Raw genomic sequence first — 20822 nt, forward strand, 5'->3', positions numbered from 1 at the left:
CACATGGACTTTAAGACCTATACCAGCATTCAACCACATTTTGCAAAAAAGACAAAAAAGATCTACAATTCTAATACTAAAAGGCTAGAGATATCCTGTGGAAAATCTGTACATAAATCAGATCAGCCCAAATCCTGTCATTACTCAGCAATACAGTGACGTGCAGCTGTTTGTAGTGGTTTGGGGAACCAGCAGGGGCTGGAAAGTCTTCTTACTTGACTCCAACATGATCACAGTTGAACCTCATCAAAGTAAGTGTTCATAATTTGTCACAGAAAGGAGCCAATTAACATATGCTCGGAAACGGCTCTAAAAGATAATATATGATTAAAAACCTAATGCAGCTGTTAAAAATCAAAATCTCTGCAGTTTAAAAGAAACCTCAGATTGGTTTATGTGATCATTTATCTGATTTAGTTTACTCTTTAAAGGTGGAAGGATCACAAAGAAAAAATCTTTCCTTAGACTTTCCAACAGAATTTCACACATAGTGATGCCTGATTTATAACAGTATACTGCTGTCAACAACTTTATACTAGGTCATAATATAATTTGTCACCACTGCACAAAAGATGCTTTGTAAAAGCCTGGTTGTGGCCATTGCAAACTGATATTGTCCATGAATTTTCCTATCGGGATGTTTAATACCTGCTCAATACTTTAAGAGTAAAACAGATCCATAATTCAATCAAACTATAAAGGCTTCCTAACAAAATCCAAAACATTCTCATTATTTTGTTCAAATTAGTATTGGAAAAATTAAAAAATGCATTGAAAACTATCAGATTTTTCTCTTAGCTGTAGATTCACGTGTTCCATAAATAAAAGATTACTGTTCTCCTTATCCAAACAAACATCATTTCAATGGTCATGATAAAATACCACAAAGTACAACTATCTAAATTAGAAAAACATGTTACAATCAATTAATTGTAAATAATACAAAAATACATTTTTATTAATGACAATTTCACAACAACTAATACTGACAAGATAGAAATGGCTCAGGGCAGTGTGATTCTTTTTGTGGTTTGATACCCATCATGTTTTGGGATTTCTGACTATACCGGCACAGGGGGAAAATGGTGTCATCTATGCTAAAAATTCTACTATCGAGCTAAACTTAGCTCATAAGGAGTTAAATTCACAGGACAGCAGAGCTGGAACATGTAGATTAGAATTCAGATGGGGTGTCTGAACTAAAGTGCTTCAGACAATTAAAGTTAGTTTGGACATTTCAGTGATTGTTCACACCTATTTTGGTTGACATGACCTTATTCATTTGAGCACAGCAGGAGTAGCTCTCAAGGTAGTCTAATGAGAATCTACTTCCTAGAGTCAGAATAAACAAAAGTGAGAGAAAAATTCATGTTCAGGGTCATCCAGGTCTAACAGAGGCTTTGAGAAATCAAGTCTAAGCCTGTGCTGGGAATCAAGATACAGCAGATCATTTTTGCCAGCTAGGAACTAACCTGAAAGGAAACAAAACAAAAAGTGAATATCCCATCTGCTATTCACAACAGTGTAGTTTTTTTGTTCTTTTGAGTTGTTGCGGGAAGCAATGTAGGAGAAATTTAAAATGTCTGGAATTGCTACATTTGTTCAATCACACATATTCTGCAAAATAAACTACCTTCTTGATTTGTCATCAACCTCATCTTACCAAAGTGTTCATCAGTTCCGCCTATCAAAAGATTGGGTAAGTGCACATGGGGGCATATGCAAAAGGCATAGGGGGGCTGAGGGAGGGGAGGGTGGTTTTCATTTGCCCACCACCACGTTCACACTGAAAAACGGGGCGGTAGACAGATGAAAAAATTCTTAAAAGCTGTCAGTCAGCTCACCACTCGGTGAGTGGTGACCTTGCTAGTGTTTTTGGGTGGGCGTGCGGTCACTCCAGCCAACGCCTTTTCGATGTGCACTATATATGAAAATTGGACCCATGGTATCAAGTTTATATGATAACGATAACATATTTTTACATCCCCCGGGTTACCCTATCATATAGGTTGACATTGGCATTGTGAGTTAACTCTGGAATGTAGTAGGCATGAGGTCCATTTATGGAAGTAACTTAAGCCACTGAACTGTGAGAATATCTATAGCACACCTGAAGTGCGTAACAATCTCCCACTCTGCCGAGTTCCCAATGTCACCCATTTAAAAAACAAAATACAAAGAAATAAATAATACAGGCTTTCCCAAGATATAAAGGCAAGAAAATACACAGGACAAAGATATTTAGCGAAACACTGAGCAAAAAATAAATAAATCTGAACCAAATGCACACAACAGAATAAGGCAGAGTCACAAATTCAGGTCTCAGGGTAACATATATTTTTTTAAAATCACCATTTATCAGTTATTTAAGGTCACATTCACAGGCTCTTTTACCGTCAATACAATTCCTGATTAAGATCGCAATTCCAGTTTTCAAATCCACAGAGTCCTGTTGCATCTGGAATGTTCACATAACCTCAACTGTCCCCCCACTAAGGAAAAGACATGCGGCCTCAAGCACTACAAATTTTTCCATTCAAAAATTCCTAATCACAGATACAACAACTGTTACTCATTCTGTGGGATAATCATTCAAATTGCCTTCTTGTCAGTCAATTCACATCACTTCTCCCTCTATATTAAGGAAACGCAGTACAGAGATCATGCCTGAGTGAACTCTGACCTTATTTTTTCATCCTGCACAGTTACACATAATGTTGCATAGCCACTGAGAGTGTCATCTGGGTATGTATAGTACTTGCAGGACAGCTGAAAACAATTCAGAAGAGAAGATACTTTTTTTAAACTTTAGATTAAGATTGTAAATATTCAACTGTTTAATTGTTTACAAATGACACCTTATACCATGGCAAAATAAATAACTGGTTAAATACACATTTATACTGCAGCCCATGGAGGTTATTTCCCATACTTGACAATTTTCCTGTAACAATTTACAACTTATGCCCAAATATTAAATTAAAACTTCAGCTGATTGCCATTGTTAGCATCATTAAGCTAATACAAAAAGAGCATCTTAAACATTAGTTCCTGATTTTCTCTTCTGAGGGAAAATATAATTTGCCCATTTCCGTTTGTATTTTTTAATTTAAAAAAATATTCTCATTGGGTTGGAAACCAGCAAATGGATAGAATTATTCAAAAATGTGCATTTATTTAAATGAAGGAGTGTTCCTCATTTTACTGTCAGTTGTTTGCATCCATTCTTGCTTTGTGCAACACATTAAATAGTCTCTATAAGTATGCAAGGTTATTTAACTGATTTTAAGTGTGCATTTTGAAAGTAGTTTTCTTCCGCATTAAAAGATAACAATACAACCTTGAACTCCAGTCACAATTGACAATAGTGTTTGGGCTTCCCCCAGAAGACAGTTTATTGCAATTCTAGTCAGATCTTTTGTATGAGAGAAGAAACATTATCTGGGAACTGGGAATGGAGAAGAGGGCTCTTTCAGTACCTAAAGAGGGGGCTGAGGTGGTACTACACACTTTAAAACTTTTTTAAAAATTGTAGCATGGCTATCATGATCAAACTGTGGAAACGTGAGCAAAAAATATAAAAAATGGATGAGTCAAAATTTCCTTGAGCTTAACATCAACAAAAATGAAGCCATCCTTTCCAGCTCCCAGCAGTACTCACAGGCCTCTGATGCCAACTCCATCAATTTCCCTAGCTGCCCTCTCATAGAATTACATAGAAATTACCACATGGAAACAGGCCAACCAGTCAATATTGGTATTGATCCTCCACATGAGCACTCCAAATGCCATGTGGCCACCCTGTTCCCATATCCCTTTATTTTCCTTTCCTTCAGCCACCTATCTAACCTATTCTTAAATGGGAGTAGAAATTGGATCTGGTTGCACCCATTTCACAGCACCACATTTTCCAGGCACAACCATATTGGCGTAGGCGGCTGCCCGGCACCCATGATGCCAGCCTGAAACAGGCGTTAGGCCCTTACATATGTAAATGAGGGGCCTAATGCCTGTTTCAGGACCAACTGCACTAAATTGGTCGATGAACGGAGCAGGCTCCGAGCCTGCTTCACTCAGGATTCTTCAGCAGTCATCACCAAAAATGTTAGTTTAAAAAAAAATTCCTATGGAGCCAGAAGGAGCAGGAGTTCTCCCCCCGGCTCTGCAGCGCTCCTGAGGACCATTGCCGACCCATGATCAGTCTCCCTGCTGGTGCGTCAGGCAGTCTGAAATTCAAACCCCTACAATGAGCGAGCTACCTCTGGAGGTGCGACAAGTTCCCGCAGCTTGCCCACATTATTACAATGAGCCTTGAGGCCCAATTTCGGATGAGCCTCAGGCCTCCCATTTGGGCGTGCGCTCTCTGCCATTGTTTATGCGCCCTAAAACATGCATAACATTATGCATTCCCCCATGGTCTCTACTTCAATAACCAATGCCAATAGTTTATTCATTCCACAGCCTCACAACCCTCTGTGTGGGTTTCAATGTTTCAACCAGCTTTCAAAAGTAAATCTGGTGGTGCAGTCTAAATGTCCTGTTTGATCCAGAACTGAGCTTCTCATTCTACATCTGGTCTGTCTTCATGACAGCATCATTCCAGCTCCGGAACATTATCCGCTTATGCACCTATTGCTCCTTCACTGAAGGTCCTAATCCACGTCTTCATCACCTAATGGATTGCCTACTCCAATGCTCTCTTTGCCATCTATACCCCTCACAACCTGCAAATGATGAAGAATTCCTTTACACAGCTCTACACACTGACCATCCCTGTTCTTGCTAAACTCAAATGGCATCCTGAATCTCAATAAACTGGCTTCAGGGTCCTCATCCTAGTCTTTAAAATACTCCAGAGCCTTGTTTCATATTTTCTGAGCAATCTTTCCTGGACATACATGCCTGTCCACATCCTGTACTCCTCTAACATCGGGTTACTGCTTCCTTCCCACCCCACCATCAGAGGACAATCATTCAGCATTATGCTGGTAGTCTGGTTGCCGACAATGGCTCACAGTTTCAATGTGGAGCCAGGAAAGGCACTCCTGCTCCTCCTGGCTTCATGTTCAACAAAATATATATTTTTTGATAACCTTTTTGGTGGCAACCTCCAGTGGTGCATTTAAGGACCGCTGGTTTGGCTGCTTTAGACCTGAGAAAACTGACCGCAGCATGCACGTCGCATGCCATATTGGACCCTTCAGAACCTGTTTTGCAGCCAAAAAATAGGCATTGTGCAATCCTATCTCTAGGCTATCCTGTTTAAACTACACAACACAAGTTTATGGATAGTATATGTGTAATATACCCGGAGTATTAATCCAGCGACAACTTTAACTATTTTTAAAAATATGTTAAAACATACAAAAGACCCACTGGTCCATCTAGCCTGTCTCATATAGTTGTCATGCTCTATGCATCACAATACAGACACTGCTTACCCACCTGCAGCCGTGTAATCTCCTGGTAGAGGCTGAAAAACAGATAAATGCCCAGGACAATTAGGGGAAAATTCCTCTCCGATGCTTTTAGGTGATCAAAACTAGTCCAGGTGATCACATTGTCCCTGGTTTGTATTACAGGGTAGCTATCTCTTTTACGAGGTGATCTCCACACCAGCCAGAAACAGGTTTAGCTCTCTCTTGAAGGAATACAGTGAATCAGCATTCACTGCACGAGCCAGCAACCTGTTCCATAGGTTCACTATTCTCTGGGAAAAGATTCTCTTGCCTAACATCCAAACTCGCTCTGCCCTTACTTAACTTTTAAGCATGACCCCTGGTTCTCCCTAACCAATCCAGTTATAATAATTGGTCCACATGAACACAATCTAGTCTCTTCATTAATTTATAAACCTTGATCAATTCGCCCAAGTCTACGCTTTTCCAAAGTATATAGACCCAGCTCTTTAAGCCGATCTGGATAACTAAGGTGCTTTTGACTTCCCCTCTGCATCCTTTCCAAAGCCTCAATATCCTCCACCATGTGAGGAGAAAAAAAATGGACACAGTATTCTAACTGAGGCCTAACCAAGGTCTTGTACAAGGACAAAATGGTATGCTTTGTTTTGTAGTGGATTGTCCTGTGAATACAACCTAGAACCATGTTTACTTTAGCTACAGCCTCACGGCATTGGTCATGAACCAATGTTCTCTTTTCACGGCCTACATTAAGGGTGCAATTATACTGCTGCTTCTGCAATTTTCACTTTGCAGTGACACAAAAATGACAAAGTAATGCCAGAGTCAGACCCCAACCTAAGGCAGTCTCACACCACAAGGTTTGACAACATATGGAGTATAACTCCAGTGCTGCGTCAATCCTAGTTTAAAAAGTGCTTGGGGACCTCCTGGGAATTTTATAAACTTACATTGAGTTGCTCCAAATGTTCTCAAAACAGACACTCCCACTATGCTCTCAATACATCAAACATTTAATAGCTGGGAGCAAAGCTCTGTGCATCCATATAAGCATGCATGCATGCACAGTGCTCGCTCTTGAAAATTTAAATTGGAGCCGGGCAGTATATACAAGGCTCTAACTGATTCTGTAACTATTGATATCAGATCAATAGCTGCAATGTAAACACACTCTAAAAAGATTATTGGAAAATTAACTTACGTAGTGGCATCCTCCATTTACCCCAGTCTTGGGGTACAATTCAAGATATCTTTGAATTCATTTTTAAGCAAGCTTGTACAGGTATATTCACCATCTGCTAGTATTACTAATTCATGAATGAAAAATGTGCATTGTAGTTTTAAACTGAATTTAACTTTTCATTTTTTAACTTTTACTGTTTTAAAAAGATTTAACACTACATTGCAAAATGAAATAGTTTTTTTATAATTATAAATAGTTTTTAAATTTCCGAAACCAAAGAGCATTAATGGTTGTTTCATAAAATTACTGTTATATCCTACAGTACAGTATGTATTCTTCTAAATTTCTCCTGGCTTTTTCATGGTATTGTTCTTTTGACAACCATTTCAAGGACAAAACTTTTTCAAGGCCAGCTGTTGCAAAACTGCTGCCAAAGACTGCTTGAAGTAGATCTATTGAGGTTTAGAGCTAGCGATAAGACTTTTTCAATATCATCAACACATAATTAATAACTAACATGTCTCCACCATTACAAGATATGCCATAACACCTGACCAAACGTTACTGATAAGGAGGCTTTTAGTATTAAAACAGATTTCCTAAAGCCCATAGTTGTTAAGTGTTCTAGACTTTGCTCTGAATTTCAGTTTGCTGGTTCAGTGAACTTTTTTGTGACAAAGAGAAACATTGGTCCTTATTTTCCCCTTGATTGCTATCAGTACAATTTGCGTAAAACTATCAGTTTGATTCTTCATGAATGCTAAGTCAGCATTTTCCATACTTCATGAAATTAATATTTCAATGATATACTTGGGAGAATCAGAATTTTTTTATGAAAGAGCATTTTGTCATCATAGCTGGGAGATATAGGTGCAGCTCCAAACATTAAGCTAATAACCTAGCCCTCTTGCAATTTTTTGATTAATTATTTTTAAGTTTAATCTTTAGTAAGGCTCTTGCCTCGTCAGAATTCCTTTATGAAAAAAAATCCACTTCATTGTTTACTTAATTTTTTGTGGATTTATTGTGATATGACCAAGCTTCTTTTGTTCCAAATAAGGCAAAAGTTGGATAGCCAACCACAAGAATTTCTAGTGCATCCCAACGTAAGTTAGCACAAACTCTGAAGAGCTGGCACGTCAGCTTTCTAATACTGATTGAAGTAGGGGGAAAAAAAAGTGCTTCCCCCCGGCCCCTCAAGCAAATCTTCTGCCGGGAACGGCCAACCCCCCCCACTTCCAAACCCACGATCTCTCTTGGTCCCTCTCCCTCCCGATTGCTGGTCCGAAACCCCCCCACCCCCACCAACCCGCGATGTCTCCCGTTTCCCCTTCCACCCCGACGGCCAGTCCGATACCCCCTCCAACCAGCGATGTTTCCCGGAGACCGTCCCCAATGGTCCCCAGCTGCGGCCTTCTATTGCAGGCTCATCCGCCTGGCAGCCGGCCAGTCTGTCAATCTGGCCAGCTACGGGGCAGGAAAGGAGTAACAAAAATGATAATGAGATCTTGCCATTAAATTCGACAGGACCTCCGCAAACATGTGTCCCTGCTCCCTCCCCACTTAAATATCGGGGCCTTTAAGTCATCAGGATGCTCTATAAATGTTACATATTATTTAATGGAACTGACACCAATTCTAAACAATCAGAATGCTTCAGCCAAATTAGCAGAATTGATCATTGCTTGATGGTAACTTCCCTGTGCTGAATGAAATGCTACCTTTATCCAGTTATTGCTACTGAACAATCTACAAAGAACAAGTAACACCCTATTAACAGAGTGCAGATTAACTGGTGTGTACTGTATTACTACTCTTGCTACAGCATCTAGTACCAAAGTTGCCATGACAAAATAATTGCCTGTATTAGGATATAGTAATCAAGGGGCCAAGAGACAGAAGAGCATTCTGCAAGATAGTTCCAAGTACATCCTCCGGACCCACAGGCGCTTTGCTTTAACAACCTCAATGCTCTATAAAAGGCACCTCTCTGCTGAACAGTGCAACACCCTGGTGTATCATACCCACTTTCACAAAGATTCTAACAATGCATTATATTCTAGTAAATTTTTCACAGCATAGCAGTATTTGACAAAGATTAACCATTGTATGCTTAGTGCTTTGAAACACTGATTGGACATTTAACAGGAATTATATATACGCTTTTTTGAGAAGTTAAGTTTTTGTAAACAAATAGTGTGAGCAGATTTAATTTCAACCCTCTGAAATAAAGGCTACTTAAAGAAGCAATTTGGTTCCTTAAGGGAAGATTAGCATTGTAGGTCAAGCACTCAATTACCAAACCAAGAGGTCACAGGTTTAAGACTTATGTTGCCAGTCAGCTGAGCTTGCTTCCATCAGTTAGCTAAATTTAATTTCTACCAAGCTGTTAATTGAAAAACTGTTCAGTAGGCAGCTCTCCATCATGAAAGGTGAAAGAGCTTCTAACAGCAACTTTCCTGTGCCAAATAAAATGTTCTCTTTATTGAGTCAGTCCTACTTACCAATTTACAAAGAGCAATTGTTCCCTTAAAGTAATACCATTGTTTGTCTTGCCCCTTTAATTTCTGTCTCCATTTTCTTTAGCATAGAAAATGCCCCCGGGTGCCTTACAGAAGGTGGAGAAAAAAATAAATAAGATAAAATAGATAAAAGGGATAAAGAACAAAAACAGAGCTATGATGGGAGAGCTAAGAGAGGTGACTGAAAATTTTGTCAAAAAGATGGGTTTTGAAAAGATTTCAAAAATAGAGAGAAATGAAGAGGCAGAGTAATTTAGGGAGGGAATTCCAGAGGGTAATGCCAAGGTGGCTGAAGGTGCTGACATCAAAATTAGAGTAAAGTAGAGGGAGAATGTACAAAAGGCCAGTCAAAGGAAGGGTGCGGGAGGGTATATAAGGCTGAAGAAGATTGCAGAGATAAGGCAGGGAAAGACTGTAGAGGGATTTGAAGACAAGGATAAGGACTTTAAATTCAATGCAATGAGGAACAAGGAGCCGACATAAGTCGGCAAGGGCAGGAGTGACGGCTGATCAAGACTTATAGTGAGACAGGATATTTGGCAGCTGAATTTTGTACAAGTTGAAGATCATGGAAGGTGAAGGATGGGAGACTGGCAAGGAAGACATTGTAGAAACAAGTCAGGAGGTGACAAAAGTGCGGATAAGGATGTCAGCAACAGTGGATTGAGATAGAGATAGTGGTGGATAAGCGAGCAGCTGGAGAGGGGGCTGGAGTAAGTGATAAGGGAATGGAGTTTGTGGCAGGGTCCAAAAGCAAAAGCTTTGGTTTTTCCATAGTTCAGTTGAAGGAAATTCTGCCTCATCTACAACTTGGTGTCAGACAGACAGTCTGAGCACAGAGGTAATCATTGGGGTCAAGGGAAGTGGTGGAGAGTTACAGCTGGGTATCATCAGCATAAATATGGAAGCTGACCTCATGCCTGCAGAAAATGTCACTGAAAGGCAGCATATAGTTGAAGAAGAAGAAGAGATCAAGGATGGATGTTTGCAGGTCTCTGCAAGTTACTCTGTGGGGGCGGGAAGAGAAGCCAATGTTATGGATCAGCTGGCTGCATTCAGGCAGGTAGGGGTGGAACCACGTGAGGGCAGGGCTACAAAGCTGGACAATGGAAGAGAGACAGTGGAGTAGGATGGCACAGTCAACTGTATCAAATGCTGCAGAGAGATAGAGGAGGACAAGGAAGGAAAATATACCACAGTCACAGACAATGTCAATTAGTGAATTTGACTAGGGCAGTCTTAATGCGTTCAGCAGGACAGATGGTTTGGGAGAAGTGGACACAGAGTTAGGAGGAGACAACACGTTTGAGGACTGTATAGAAGAAAGGAAGATGGAGCAATAGTTGAAGAGGTTGGATAGATCAAGGGTGGGCTTTATGAGGAGAGGGATTTTGAATGGAAGAGGATCAGTGCCTAAGCATAGGAAGTCATTAATAATGTCAACAAGATTGGGGGCCAAAACGGGTAGTTCAATTGTCTAGCGTTGAATGGGGGATGGGCAACAAATGGTTGGATGGGCACAGAGAACATGACAGCCTTGAGATCTTCCTAGCAGAAAAAGGATATGTGCTGCCTGCCAAAATATGGAAAGGATATGAGGGTAAAAAAAAGTTAAAACTATCTTTAAGTGTCATCAGTTACTCTACAATATGAAGATACTGGAAGTAGGCCATCACATATACTCAACCCTGGTCATCATTTTAAAAGCTTCTAAGAGCAAACACAACGGCATGTTCTGACATGTTCTTTTCATAAAATAAGCCCTGTTAGTGACAGCAGAGCAGATTGCACACATCTGCTGGGAAATAGCCAGATGACAGTGGAAATATTTTCTTGCTTTCCCTGACTGAACATATATATATATACAGAAATATGCAGAGCATTCCTGTTAAATTTATTTTTCAATCTATTGCTTTATTGTGATTATAAAAAAACCTTAGTTAATGCTACACACCACAAAATTCTGAGCAGATATGCAAATAATTTACTAATATTTAATATTTTACTCTCAGTGTTTCTCGATTATGAGGTGACATTGCATTCATATTTTAAATATTTTTAAATTTTGTGTGCATGGAATATGGTGAGATCTTGTAGACAGCCCATAAATTGAAATTATGTATTAAATGAAACTTTTAGCAAAAAATGCATTAGGAAATACAATTCTGCCTCTATTTGATTGTTTTTAATTGATTAAAAGTGCTGTTCAAACTTCTGAAACTGGATTTGCTGTAATCAATTTGATATATCGCAAATACAATTGCTTTGATTTACAAGTATCTAGCAAAGCTATAAAAATCTAACTATCTGAATTCACACAGAAACCACAATAGCACAGCTAAACCCATCTCCTTATTTCTACATCAGTTGTGTTATTGCCATAGTGTTGCATAACAGAATGATTTAACAAATCTAGTCGGACAAATCATCTACACAAATGAATTGTTCTAAGAAGATCAGAAGTAGTTAAAATTATTATGGTTTTGAGAAAAATTTAGAGCATTAATGATATCTGTCAATGATCTCCGGATTACCTTGCTTTGACTCAAATATCATTTTCTCGGGAAACAGGGATTTTCCCCACCTGTGTATCTTAATATATATATACATATATAAAGGAAGACCAAAAGGCCAGAGCCCAATAAGTAGTTTTGACATGTTTACTGATGAAACTATATATCTTGTTCTGTTAACACACTGCTTAAGGGATTGGAACTATAATTTTCAATACGCTGTGAAAGTGAAACTTGATTTCATTCCTATGTCTGCAGTAAGTTAGGTGTATGAATTAGAAACTGGAAAATAGAGCCATCATTTTTTTACCGTTAAACATGGAGTTCATTCACACTTATTGTGTCATATGGAGAGTTGTATGTAATGCATTAACTGATCATAACATGGATTACAATGTCTAATATAACTTGAAAACAAGGATTACAATGTCTACTATATCTTCTAAACAATGAGACAGATCTGCGTAACCCTTTCATTGAAGGGGTTCGTGATAATAATGATTATACCAGTAAAACAGAGATCACTGCATAAAGTTCCTGTATGATGCAAACTACATTAGGCATTAGCATTTATTGAACACAGATAGATGCTGTTGACACCTCTAGATTTATTATGACATTATGAATATATTACCCCTGTGGTTTGCATAGAAATAAAATTGAAAGCAATGGAGGATAACTGATGAAAAACAGCTCAGAACTCAATCTAATTTAATTTATAGTATTTAACTGTAAATCTCTTTTTCTAGCAAAAGGTAATTAGATTTTGATAACATTTTAAAATCACTGACAAGTGATAGCCAAAATAAAAATCACTTGTTATATTAGTGGCTTTATTCCACCACCCTCTCCAAAGGATGATAATGACCAGAAGCAGTTGGGAGAACCAACTTGTTCCATGCTTATTGTGGCTACTCCACAGGACATCCCCTATTCAAGATAGTATACAGCACATCTTGTCTGACTGATTGTTAATTGTATGATTTATATCAATTGGAGACGCTCTGATATCCTTTTTACAGGAGAGCTTATCTAGGGTGTGGTGTGTGTGTAAGCAGAATCTCTATGAATAAAGGCTTGGAAACAACTAAAGACCAGGCTCTTGTATTCTATCCTTCACCACATGGCTATCCAATTATAACATGATTACATCACAATGAACCAAGCCTCAAAAGTCTCCACTGATAATGTCTGTAAAGCACATTTTTAAAGTTTCTTATCAGTTACTTCATGTAAAACAAACTCTGTTAGGCAAATTTCTAAATATGAGTACCAGCACCTGCCACTCCCTTTCCATTAAGTAATGAAGAAAGGACTTTTCAAATCAAAGACAAAGAAAGAGAAAACTGTGACAATCAAGCTAATTTGTTTTAAAATAAGCTCCTTCAACAATATGATCTGAAGCTGTCGAAGGCCTCTTTCTAATTTGCATTATTCTTCACTAATTCTTTAATAAGAACGGTTCTTGTGCTTGGTTTACTACGCCCAATAATCCAATCAGAAAGTCAGGTTTTGCTTCACATCCAGATGTTTAGTGCACTAATGCCACTCTCCACAACAGCTGATGAGGTGTGTGTACCCACGCCTGCTCTGAAATACCATCCAATTTTCCACAGTTCTTATGGAAACTAATCAACAGGAGCCAATGTGTTTCCTTTCCTCATTTGTAATACATTGGATCTTGCATTCAAACATCAGTGACTTTTACTGCTAAATAAAGACAGAGTTAAAGCCTTTACCAAGAGTGTTAAATAAACTTGTCTCACAGCTGATTATGTTTTAGTGTGACTACGAACAATGAAGGATTTTGTTGGCTGGCAGTTCAGTTTGTGTCTTTCTTTAAATATATTCATAAAGAATTTATTCATACCAAGTTCTAAATAAGCAAATTCACAAGATAAAACGCCTTTCTGTAACATAACAGATGCTACAAAACATCACCATAGTCATTAAAATAGCCCAAAAGCATATTTTTCACTCATTTTGAAAAGTTATAAGATTATTGACAAAAATTTTAAAGATAAGATTGTTCCAGATTTTAGTAAACAGCTTTTTATAGTAACTCTTTCAAAGTGCGTGTAACATTTATTTGCAGAACATTTTAATGTTTGCAACACATGATAAATCATCAAATCAGTGTATTCTCTTTACAAATATATTCATTTAGAATATGGGATGAATAAATGCTTTTGTGAACCTATATGATGAAAAAAGAAACATATGATGAACCAATGACATTTCCAAGAACAAAATGGTTACTAAAATTTTATCCCCAGGAACTCATCTGTTACACTATTCTGTTAATTAGAGATGGTACAGTGCAACTGCATTCAATTTCCCAAAGGGTTAATCTTCTGATACAGCTCCATCATTACATATGACAGCAAATGTACTCATTAGTGTTGAAAGTCAATCTTGCTAAACGCTTTGCAAAGAACCACAGCTTTGCAAGATCACCTCAATCATAACAGCTTTAAAGCTGATTTAAACTCAAACTATTATAAATGCTATAATATGGATTATTATGGCTTAAACCAATGATCCTAAGAAACCAAAGATCCTTGTGGCAATAAAAAGCGTCAACTGCACAAATGCATTGGAGAAATGCATCTGCCTGATGGACTGGTTAAATGTCAACAATGGGTTTACAACGTAATCTATGTATAAAATGTGATTACTTGAATCTGTAAATGTGACACATTGTAGACTGCACATGTAATACTACCATATCTGTAAGTGTTGATAACAATCAAATATTAGCACTAGGGATGAGTCAGGCGTTAAATCTGAGTTTATCTGAATCTGAGTGATTTAATGCAGCTAAGCTTTTCTCATGTCAAACTTTTTTTTCACAAGAAAAAGCTAAGACTTCACTTTGTCATTGAGTTGGTAGAGGAAATAGCAATTTTGCAATTCAGATATGGTTCAGGTTCTATAGAAGGTCATTTGCCCACCTCTAGATAGAGTGAAAAAAGAAGCAATTTACATTCTATTCTAGTGAAAAATGATTGATGGGGAACTTCCTTCTTATATAAATGTTGTATATATATTCAGTAAATAAAATACTTGGACAAAAAGGTTTTTTTATCCTATAAACGTCCTTTAACTCATTAAACGATGTATCATACTGTTCAGAATCCAATACATTACTGATCAATGTAATTAATGGCTATCCTGACTTCTTTGTATTATAATCCTGTGCGTTTTAGTCTAACACCTACAAACTTTTTGCCTGCAGCCCCATATTGTTTGGCAGTTCTGAAGTAAATGTCAATAAGTCACTCATATTACCACTTTTTCTAAGGACTAAAACGTTGACTTTGTAACATGAAACACAATTAGCACTAAGCCATTCTTCTGTGCCAAACAAAAGCAAAACATCTACTGCCTAGTTAATACTACAGAGAAGGGATAGATACTGCACAAGAATTTAGGTTAGTAGATCAAGTGGCCAATTAACACAAATTAATTGATTTTTTAAAATTGATTCCCTATTGAATAATATGCATTCTTCTATCTAGCTAGTTATACATAATGATTATTAAAATATATAAAACACACAAATACATTGTAATTAGCCAGCTAACACAATAAAAACAAATTATTTGTTCAGCAGTTATCAATCACATGATATTTTATCATGCTGTTTGTCTAGGTCACGAATCTTGTGTGTGTATTTGTTTACATCGTATCAGGGTTATCTCACCAATGAGACAGTCAAATCATTTCAGTCAACACCACAAAGTTCTTAAAAAATGAGTTGAATTTGTATAGATTACATAAACTAACATAATTTTTAACTTCAAATGATTACAAATGGTTCATGTTTCAAATCGCAGTTGATGCTATCACCTGAAACTTCTCGAATGTGTAAAGCATTGTATTGTAACTCCGTGCAAGTGATTTGTTATTCTACATTAAACGCTTTCCTCATATAAGTGTACAAAGAGTCTATAAAGTATATATTGTCAAAAAATAAGATAATATTGTACTTCTATGTTGCATCTACAATGTCGGATTTTTTTTTAAAACATGCAGATCTAACCAGTTTTCTAAAGTGGACTTTCAATAATAATGGTTTCATTGAAAGCAGTATATTAAAATATCACTTTTTTCTTAAAAGTCATGAGTGAAATATCAGCTGGTTGCTCAAATGTAATTACATATATTCTGTAGTTTGACTCAGTCTATTTTTTTCAGCTATTAATTTTAGGTAGCTTCTTCTTTTTGCCTACTTATATGGAATTTGAACAACAATAATTTCACTATTTCAGGTAGGAGTTTCTAATGTGACAACATACTTATTCTCTGTTGTCAACATCCCCCAGTTGCCCTGAGAAGATGGTGGTGGGCCTTTGAGTAGCATTACTTGTGGGCCACTTCAGAGTCAACCACTAGAGTCACCTGTAGGCCAGACCAGGTAGGGGTGGCAAATTCCCTTCTCATTAGTGAATCAGTTGGATTTTTACGACAAACTAGTAGTTTTCAATGGTCATTTTTCTGGTGCTGTCCCAGGTTTATTGAAATCAATTTCACAACTTGCCATGGTGGGATTTTAACTCACCACTTCTGAGTTGCTAGTCCAGTACCGCAATCACTATGCTACCGTATCCTGTTGTAATTACATATGCCATTGATGGAAGGCAGCATGATGATACGTCATAATGAAGCATCAGTTTACACATGATAAAATCCCAATCTCTCTCAGGCTGGACTTTTCCACATGGAGAGAGGGAGGGATAATCAGAAGGTGAGCTGCCGAACTCCATTCTCATATACTTCTTAGCAACCAGTTTAAGAGCAGAATTGGCAGAGGCTTATGGCCAGGTCGCATGCACACTCTCTTGGTCATAAATGGAGAAGACCTTAGAAGAAGGAAAAAAAATAAATGACCAAAAATAAGGGAGAGAAAAGCCATATAAAGGCATTTATATAAACAATGCCCTAGTACTGAGTAGCTGGTGAATACTGAAATGGCAAAGTAATCTATTTAAATAATTATCATATTAGTATTCTTGATGGTGAAAGGGACTAGGGAAGAGAAGCAGCATTATCCTACTGCTGAAGTTTACATTGTGTGTATGGACAGCAATAGTATACAATGAAATCAAAATTACCTTTATTGTTATAAACTTAATAAAATGGGGACAGGGAAGGCAATTTAGCTCTGAAAAACTACACAGTTAACTAGTATATATTTATGTGTAATAATGTCAAGAAGAAGCACAAATCAGAAAACTGAGCTAATCTGCATTTGGTATGATTAACAGGGCCAAAGACGAGTTTAGGTAATCTCAAACTTAGTGGCTCTTAAAATGGTGGAATTGGCCATTATAGAAGTAATCCAAACCCAAAGTAAGCAACAAAAAAAACTTGACTTGAAACTGAGCCAAGTTTTTACTTATACTATTAATTTTGATACTTGTTTCGGTAATTCAGGAGCGGCTTGGTGTTCAATAGCCTTGGGTCGATTCAGAATCTGCCAAATTGAACATCAGAACTGAAGTCTGTTTGCTTACTCCTAGCAGACTGTATAGTGCAAGTAAGTTAATAGGGTTGAGGTTTTTAACTTTTGATTGGTGGGATGTGTGAGTTTCCATAAAACAGCAGTTTGCTTCAAGATTTAATATACTGTTTTGAGAATGCAGTGTACAATGTATTCTCTACTTACTGTCTAGCAATATTAAATTATTTATATCTGGAAATGAGAACTTACCTGGAAGTTGTACCTTTAGTATACAACACTGCACTACAACACTGACATTTATTGTATAAAATCAATCATCAGATCATGCCTAAAAACCTGATATATGAAAAATAACGGCCAAAAAGATATGGGATTACATTGTAAGGTAAAAATATCTGCATATTCCTTGAATTTACTGCAAACACTGGGTGTATAATTTTATGTTTATATTTATATTTATTTGTCCTAACAATGCAGGGTACGACTTAGAGTTTTCATTCAAATGATAATGGTAAGATAAGGGTGTGGTTTATAATACAGATTTTATGATAGTTCTTCTTAACCCTTTGCCTTCACATCTAGATTTCAACTATACATTAAAGGAGTATTATTATTTTCATCACGATAAAGGATAGCATTTAAATTTATAAATAAAAACTTTGTACAAAAGCAGCCATTTGTTTAAACAATTTTGTCTCAGTTACACATAATTCACATCGAAATTAATTTTTGATTTTTTATTAATACTAGTAAACTTTGGCATGCAAAATGTTGATTTTGAACTTTGCTAATAGCTACTAAACCAATCACTGTGCTTAGCTGTACAAAAATCACAGCATATCATACACACAATGCAGCAATGCTTCAAATATTTAGTTTGCTTCTACAACACTCGCTAACAATGGCTCCAGATAATGCTACAATGCTGCGCACAATTTCAATACATCAATCCTTCTCTTTGTTATATTCACCAATTGTCAAAACATTGAAATGAAAAACTAATTTACAAAAAGCAGTTATTCTACTTCCCCTTGCTATTCTCCTCTAACTAATCCAGGTGGCCACAATATATGTGCTTTGCCAAACAGCCACACATGCACATTTCCAACATTTGCTATTGGGTAGAGATCAGGAGCAGGAACCATGACTGATTTTGCTCTCTCTAATCCAAGAGGACAAGACCAATTTTAGTGCCTCTACTGCTGCCCTAGGTGAGATCAACTAACTCAGCACAGACCACTGATCAAACCTGGGACTGTCATGATCTATACAGTTTAGCTACTTACTGGATAAACTGGCTGAGCCATCAGGGGCAGCGATTATTATTCCATTTAAATGTGGGTCAGGCTGGATGAACCAGAGAGTCTTTTTCGGTCCGTCATTGTTCGTGTGTTCGTAAACGGTTCTTCTAAAACTATTGGAAAAAAAGAACCTGCATTTGTGTAGTGCTTTATCACATCCCCGAGACATCCCAAAGCACTTTCACAACTAATGAATTACCTTTTAAAATCCAGTGACTGTTGTTATCCAGTAGCTGTTTAGTGTGCAGACCAGAGCTGCATCAATAATTCTATTATTTGTTTTCACAAAACTAGACTAAAATGTTTACAAAGAACCTGCATTAATATCGGTCCTTTCACATCCTCGGGATATCCCAAAGCACTTTACACCGAATGAATTACTTCTGAAGTGTAGTCACTTTTGTTATGTAAGCAAACGTGGCAACCAAGTTCCACATAGATAAATAGATCCCATAAACAACAATGAGATGATTTACCAGTTAATCTGTTTTGGTGGTGTTGGTTAAGTGAGGAATGTAGGGTCAGGACACTGGAAGAATTCCCTGTTGTTCTCTAGTAAAGAGCCATGGATCGGCACATCCTGAACAGGCGGACAGAATTTTGGTTTAACATCTCTTCTGACAGATGGCACCTCCAACAGTGCCTCAGTACTGCATTGAGGTGTCAGCCTAGATTATGTGCTCAAATCCTGGAATGGGGCTTAAACTCATAACCTTCTGACTCAGAAATGTAAGTGCCACCACTGAGCCAAGCTGACACAAATCCAGAATGTTGTACAATATATTTTGGTATTTTAAAAGTACAGAATCATGCCCATGATTCCCCACCAGATAAATTCCTCATGCCAGTCATTTTTTTAAATAAGTGAATCTTCAGTAAAACTTGCACAGAGTTGGGGGTTGGGAGAAAAGAAAAAAAAGGGCAAATCACAACAGGCTGTTCTTGTGCAGCTCTTTGGAACCAGTTACTGGCCTGATGGATTTTGGGTGATAGATTCCAGCTAACTATCATCCAACTAAGGCATGCATAGCACAAGGAGGCCTAAATGGAGGGAGAAAAAAAATGTAAAATTTACAAAAAAACACCAGTAATTCACCTCATCAGGCTAGCTGTTGAGATGAAAGTCATAGAATTTGCTGCCCTCGGCAAACAGAGCGCCTATTTATTCGTCATTGGAAGAATAATTTTTAAAATACTTGATTCAACGTACAGTGAAGTTAATTTATAATTTAGGTTTTTAATAGCTTAAAATGCTGAATAATTATTTACCTAAACATCAACAATAACAAAAACGGAGGCTAAGATTGCATCTTTATTGTTAGATTCTGTTTTTTTTAAAGAGTAATGCAATGTTCAAGAATAGAATATAAAACCATTGAACCATTGAACCATTATAGTCTGCTTCTAAAATGTAGCTGTGAAGTTTTATAAGTGCGATCAGTGAGTTGAAATGTTATGGTATAAATGATTACCGCACATCACACAATAGTAAAACTACGTTAATCGTAACATCTTTTCTGATATTTATAATCGTGATAAACACTCATGATAAGCCAACAGAAATGAGACTCAGATTCTATATTAATCATGTGTTTCATCTCAAAGTTAAATTCTGCAGGTCAATTGCGAACAATAAAAACAATCGCTGGAAAGACAGCAAATGATTAAAAAAGTCATCCTGTTTGGTTACAGCTTTCGCAATAAAGTTCTGTGTAAGAGTTGACTATTTATCTTAACGCTGAAGAGGAATTTACATGAAATGTTAATGATTTTTAATGTCCTTCACCAACAAGCAACATTTTCCAAACATAAAGATTCGATTTCAATTGACAAACTGACATAACTATGTACAAATACCACTTCACAATATAATCTCCAGCAAAAAGAAATTGCAATAATCTAATTTAGCTTTACATATTGTACCATAAAGTAAACGCACTATTGCTATAGCAAAAATGTAAAATTAAAATATTTTTAAAAATGTTTCATATAAAATTAATCTTTTAAAAATTCATGCAATACCTATGGAACTGTTCCATCATTTCTATGCTACACGGTACAGTTGCAAATAAATAATCTTTAAAAACAAATGGTAAAAAAAATTACAACTTAAATGTACGGTATATATTCTGAGAAAGACATTTCTGATTCTTCTAAATCCTCTTTAGTTTTTTCTTAGTGTTTCCTGGAGTCCTACATGTAATTTTGACTTTGAAATCCCAATTTAGTCTTCAAGCACAATGTAACAGACCAGCTTCTTGTAACTGTGTGTATGTTTCTATTACTGCAAAATAGTTTTTATAACCTGTAGTCCAGAATGAAACAGTATATAAATTTACTTTCTAAGATTTCCTGTAAATTATATATAGTGTAGCTCAAACATAATGTTGTACAATATGTATCTGTCATAAATCTT

General features: G+C 37.0%; 1 protein-coding gene across 11 annotated transcripts in view; it reads right to left on the minus strand.

Annotated features, from left to right (window-relative positions):
* Positions 1-20822, minus strand: part of mef2cb (myocyte enhancer factor 2cb) — a 211589-nt gene that overhangs the window by 180506 nt on the left and 10261 nt on the right. Inside the window, exon 3 of one of the 11 annotated variants that reach the window (XM_067982815.1) lies at positions 18392-18519. The exons of the other annotated variants lie outside the window; for them this stretch is intronic. The gene's annotated coding sequence lies outside the window, so the exon portion shown is untranslated. The remainder of the gene's footprint in view (positions 1-18391; positions 18520-20822) is intronic. 11 annotated transcript variants of the gene reach the window in all.

The sequence above is a fragment of the Heptranchias perlo genome, chromosome 4 (assembly GCF_035084215.1).
Source record: "Heptranchias perlo isolate sHepPer1 chromosome 4, sHepPer1.hap1, whole genome shotgun sequence".
Lineage (NCBI taxonomy): Eukaryota > Metazoa > Chordata > Chondrichthyes > Hexanchiformes > Hexanchidae > Heptranchias > Heptranchias perlo.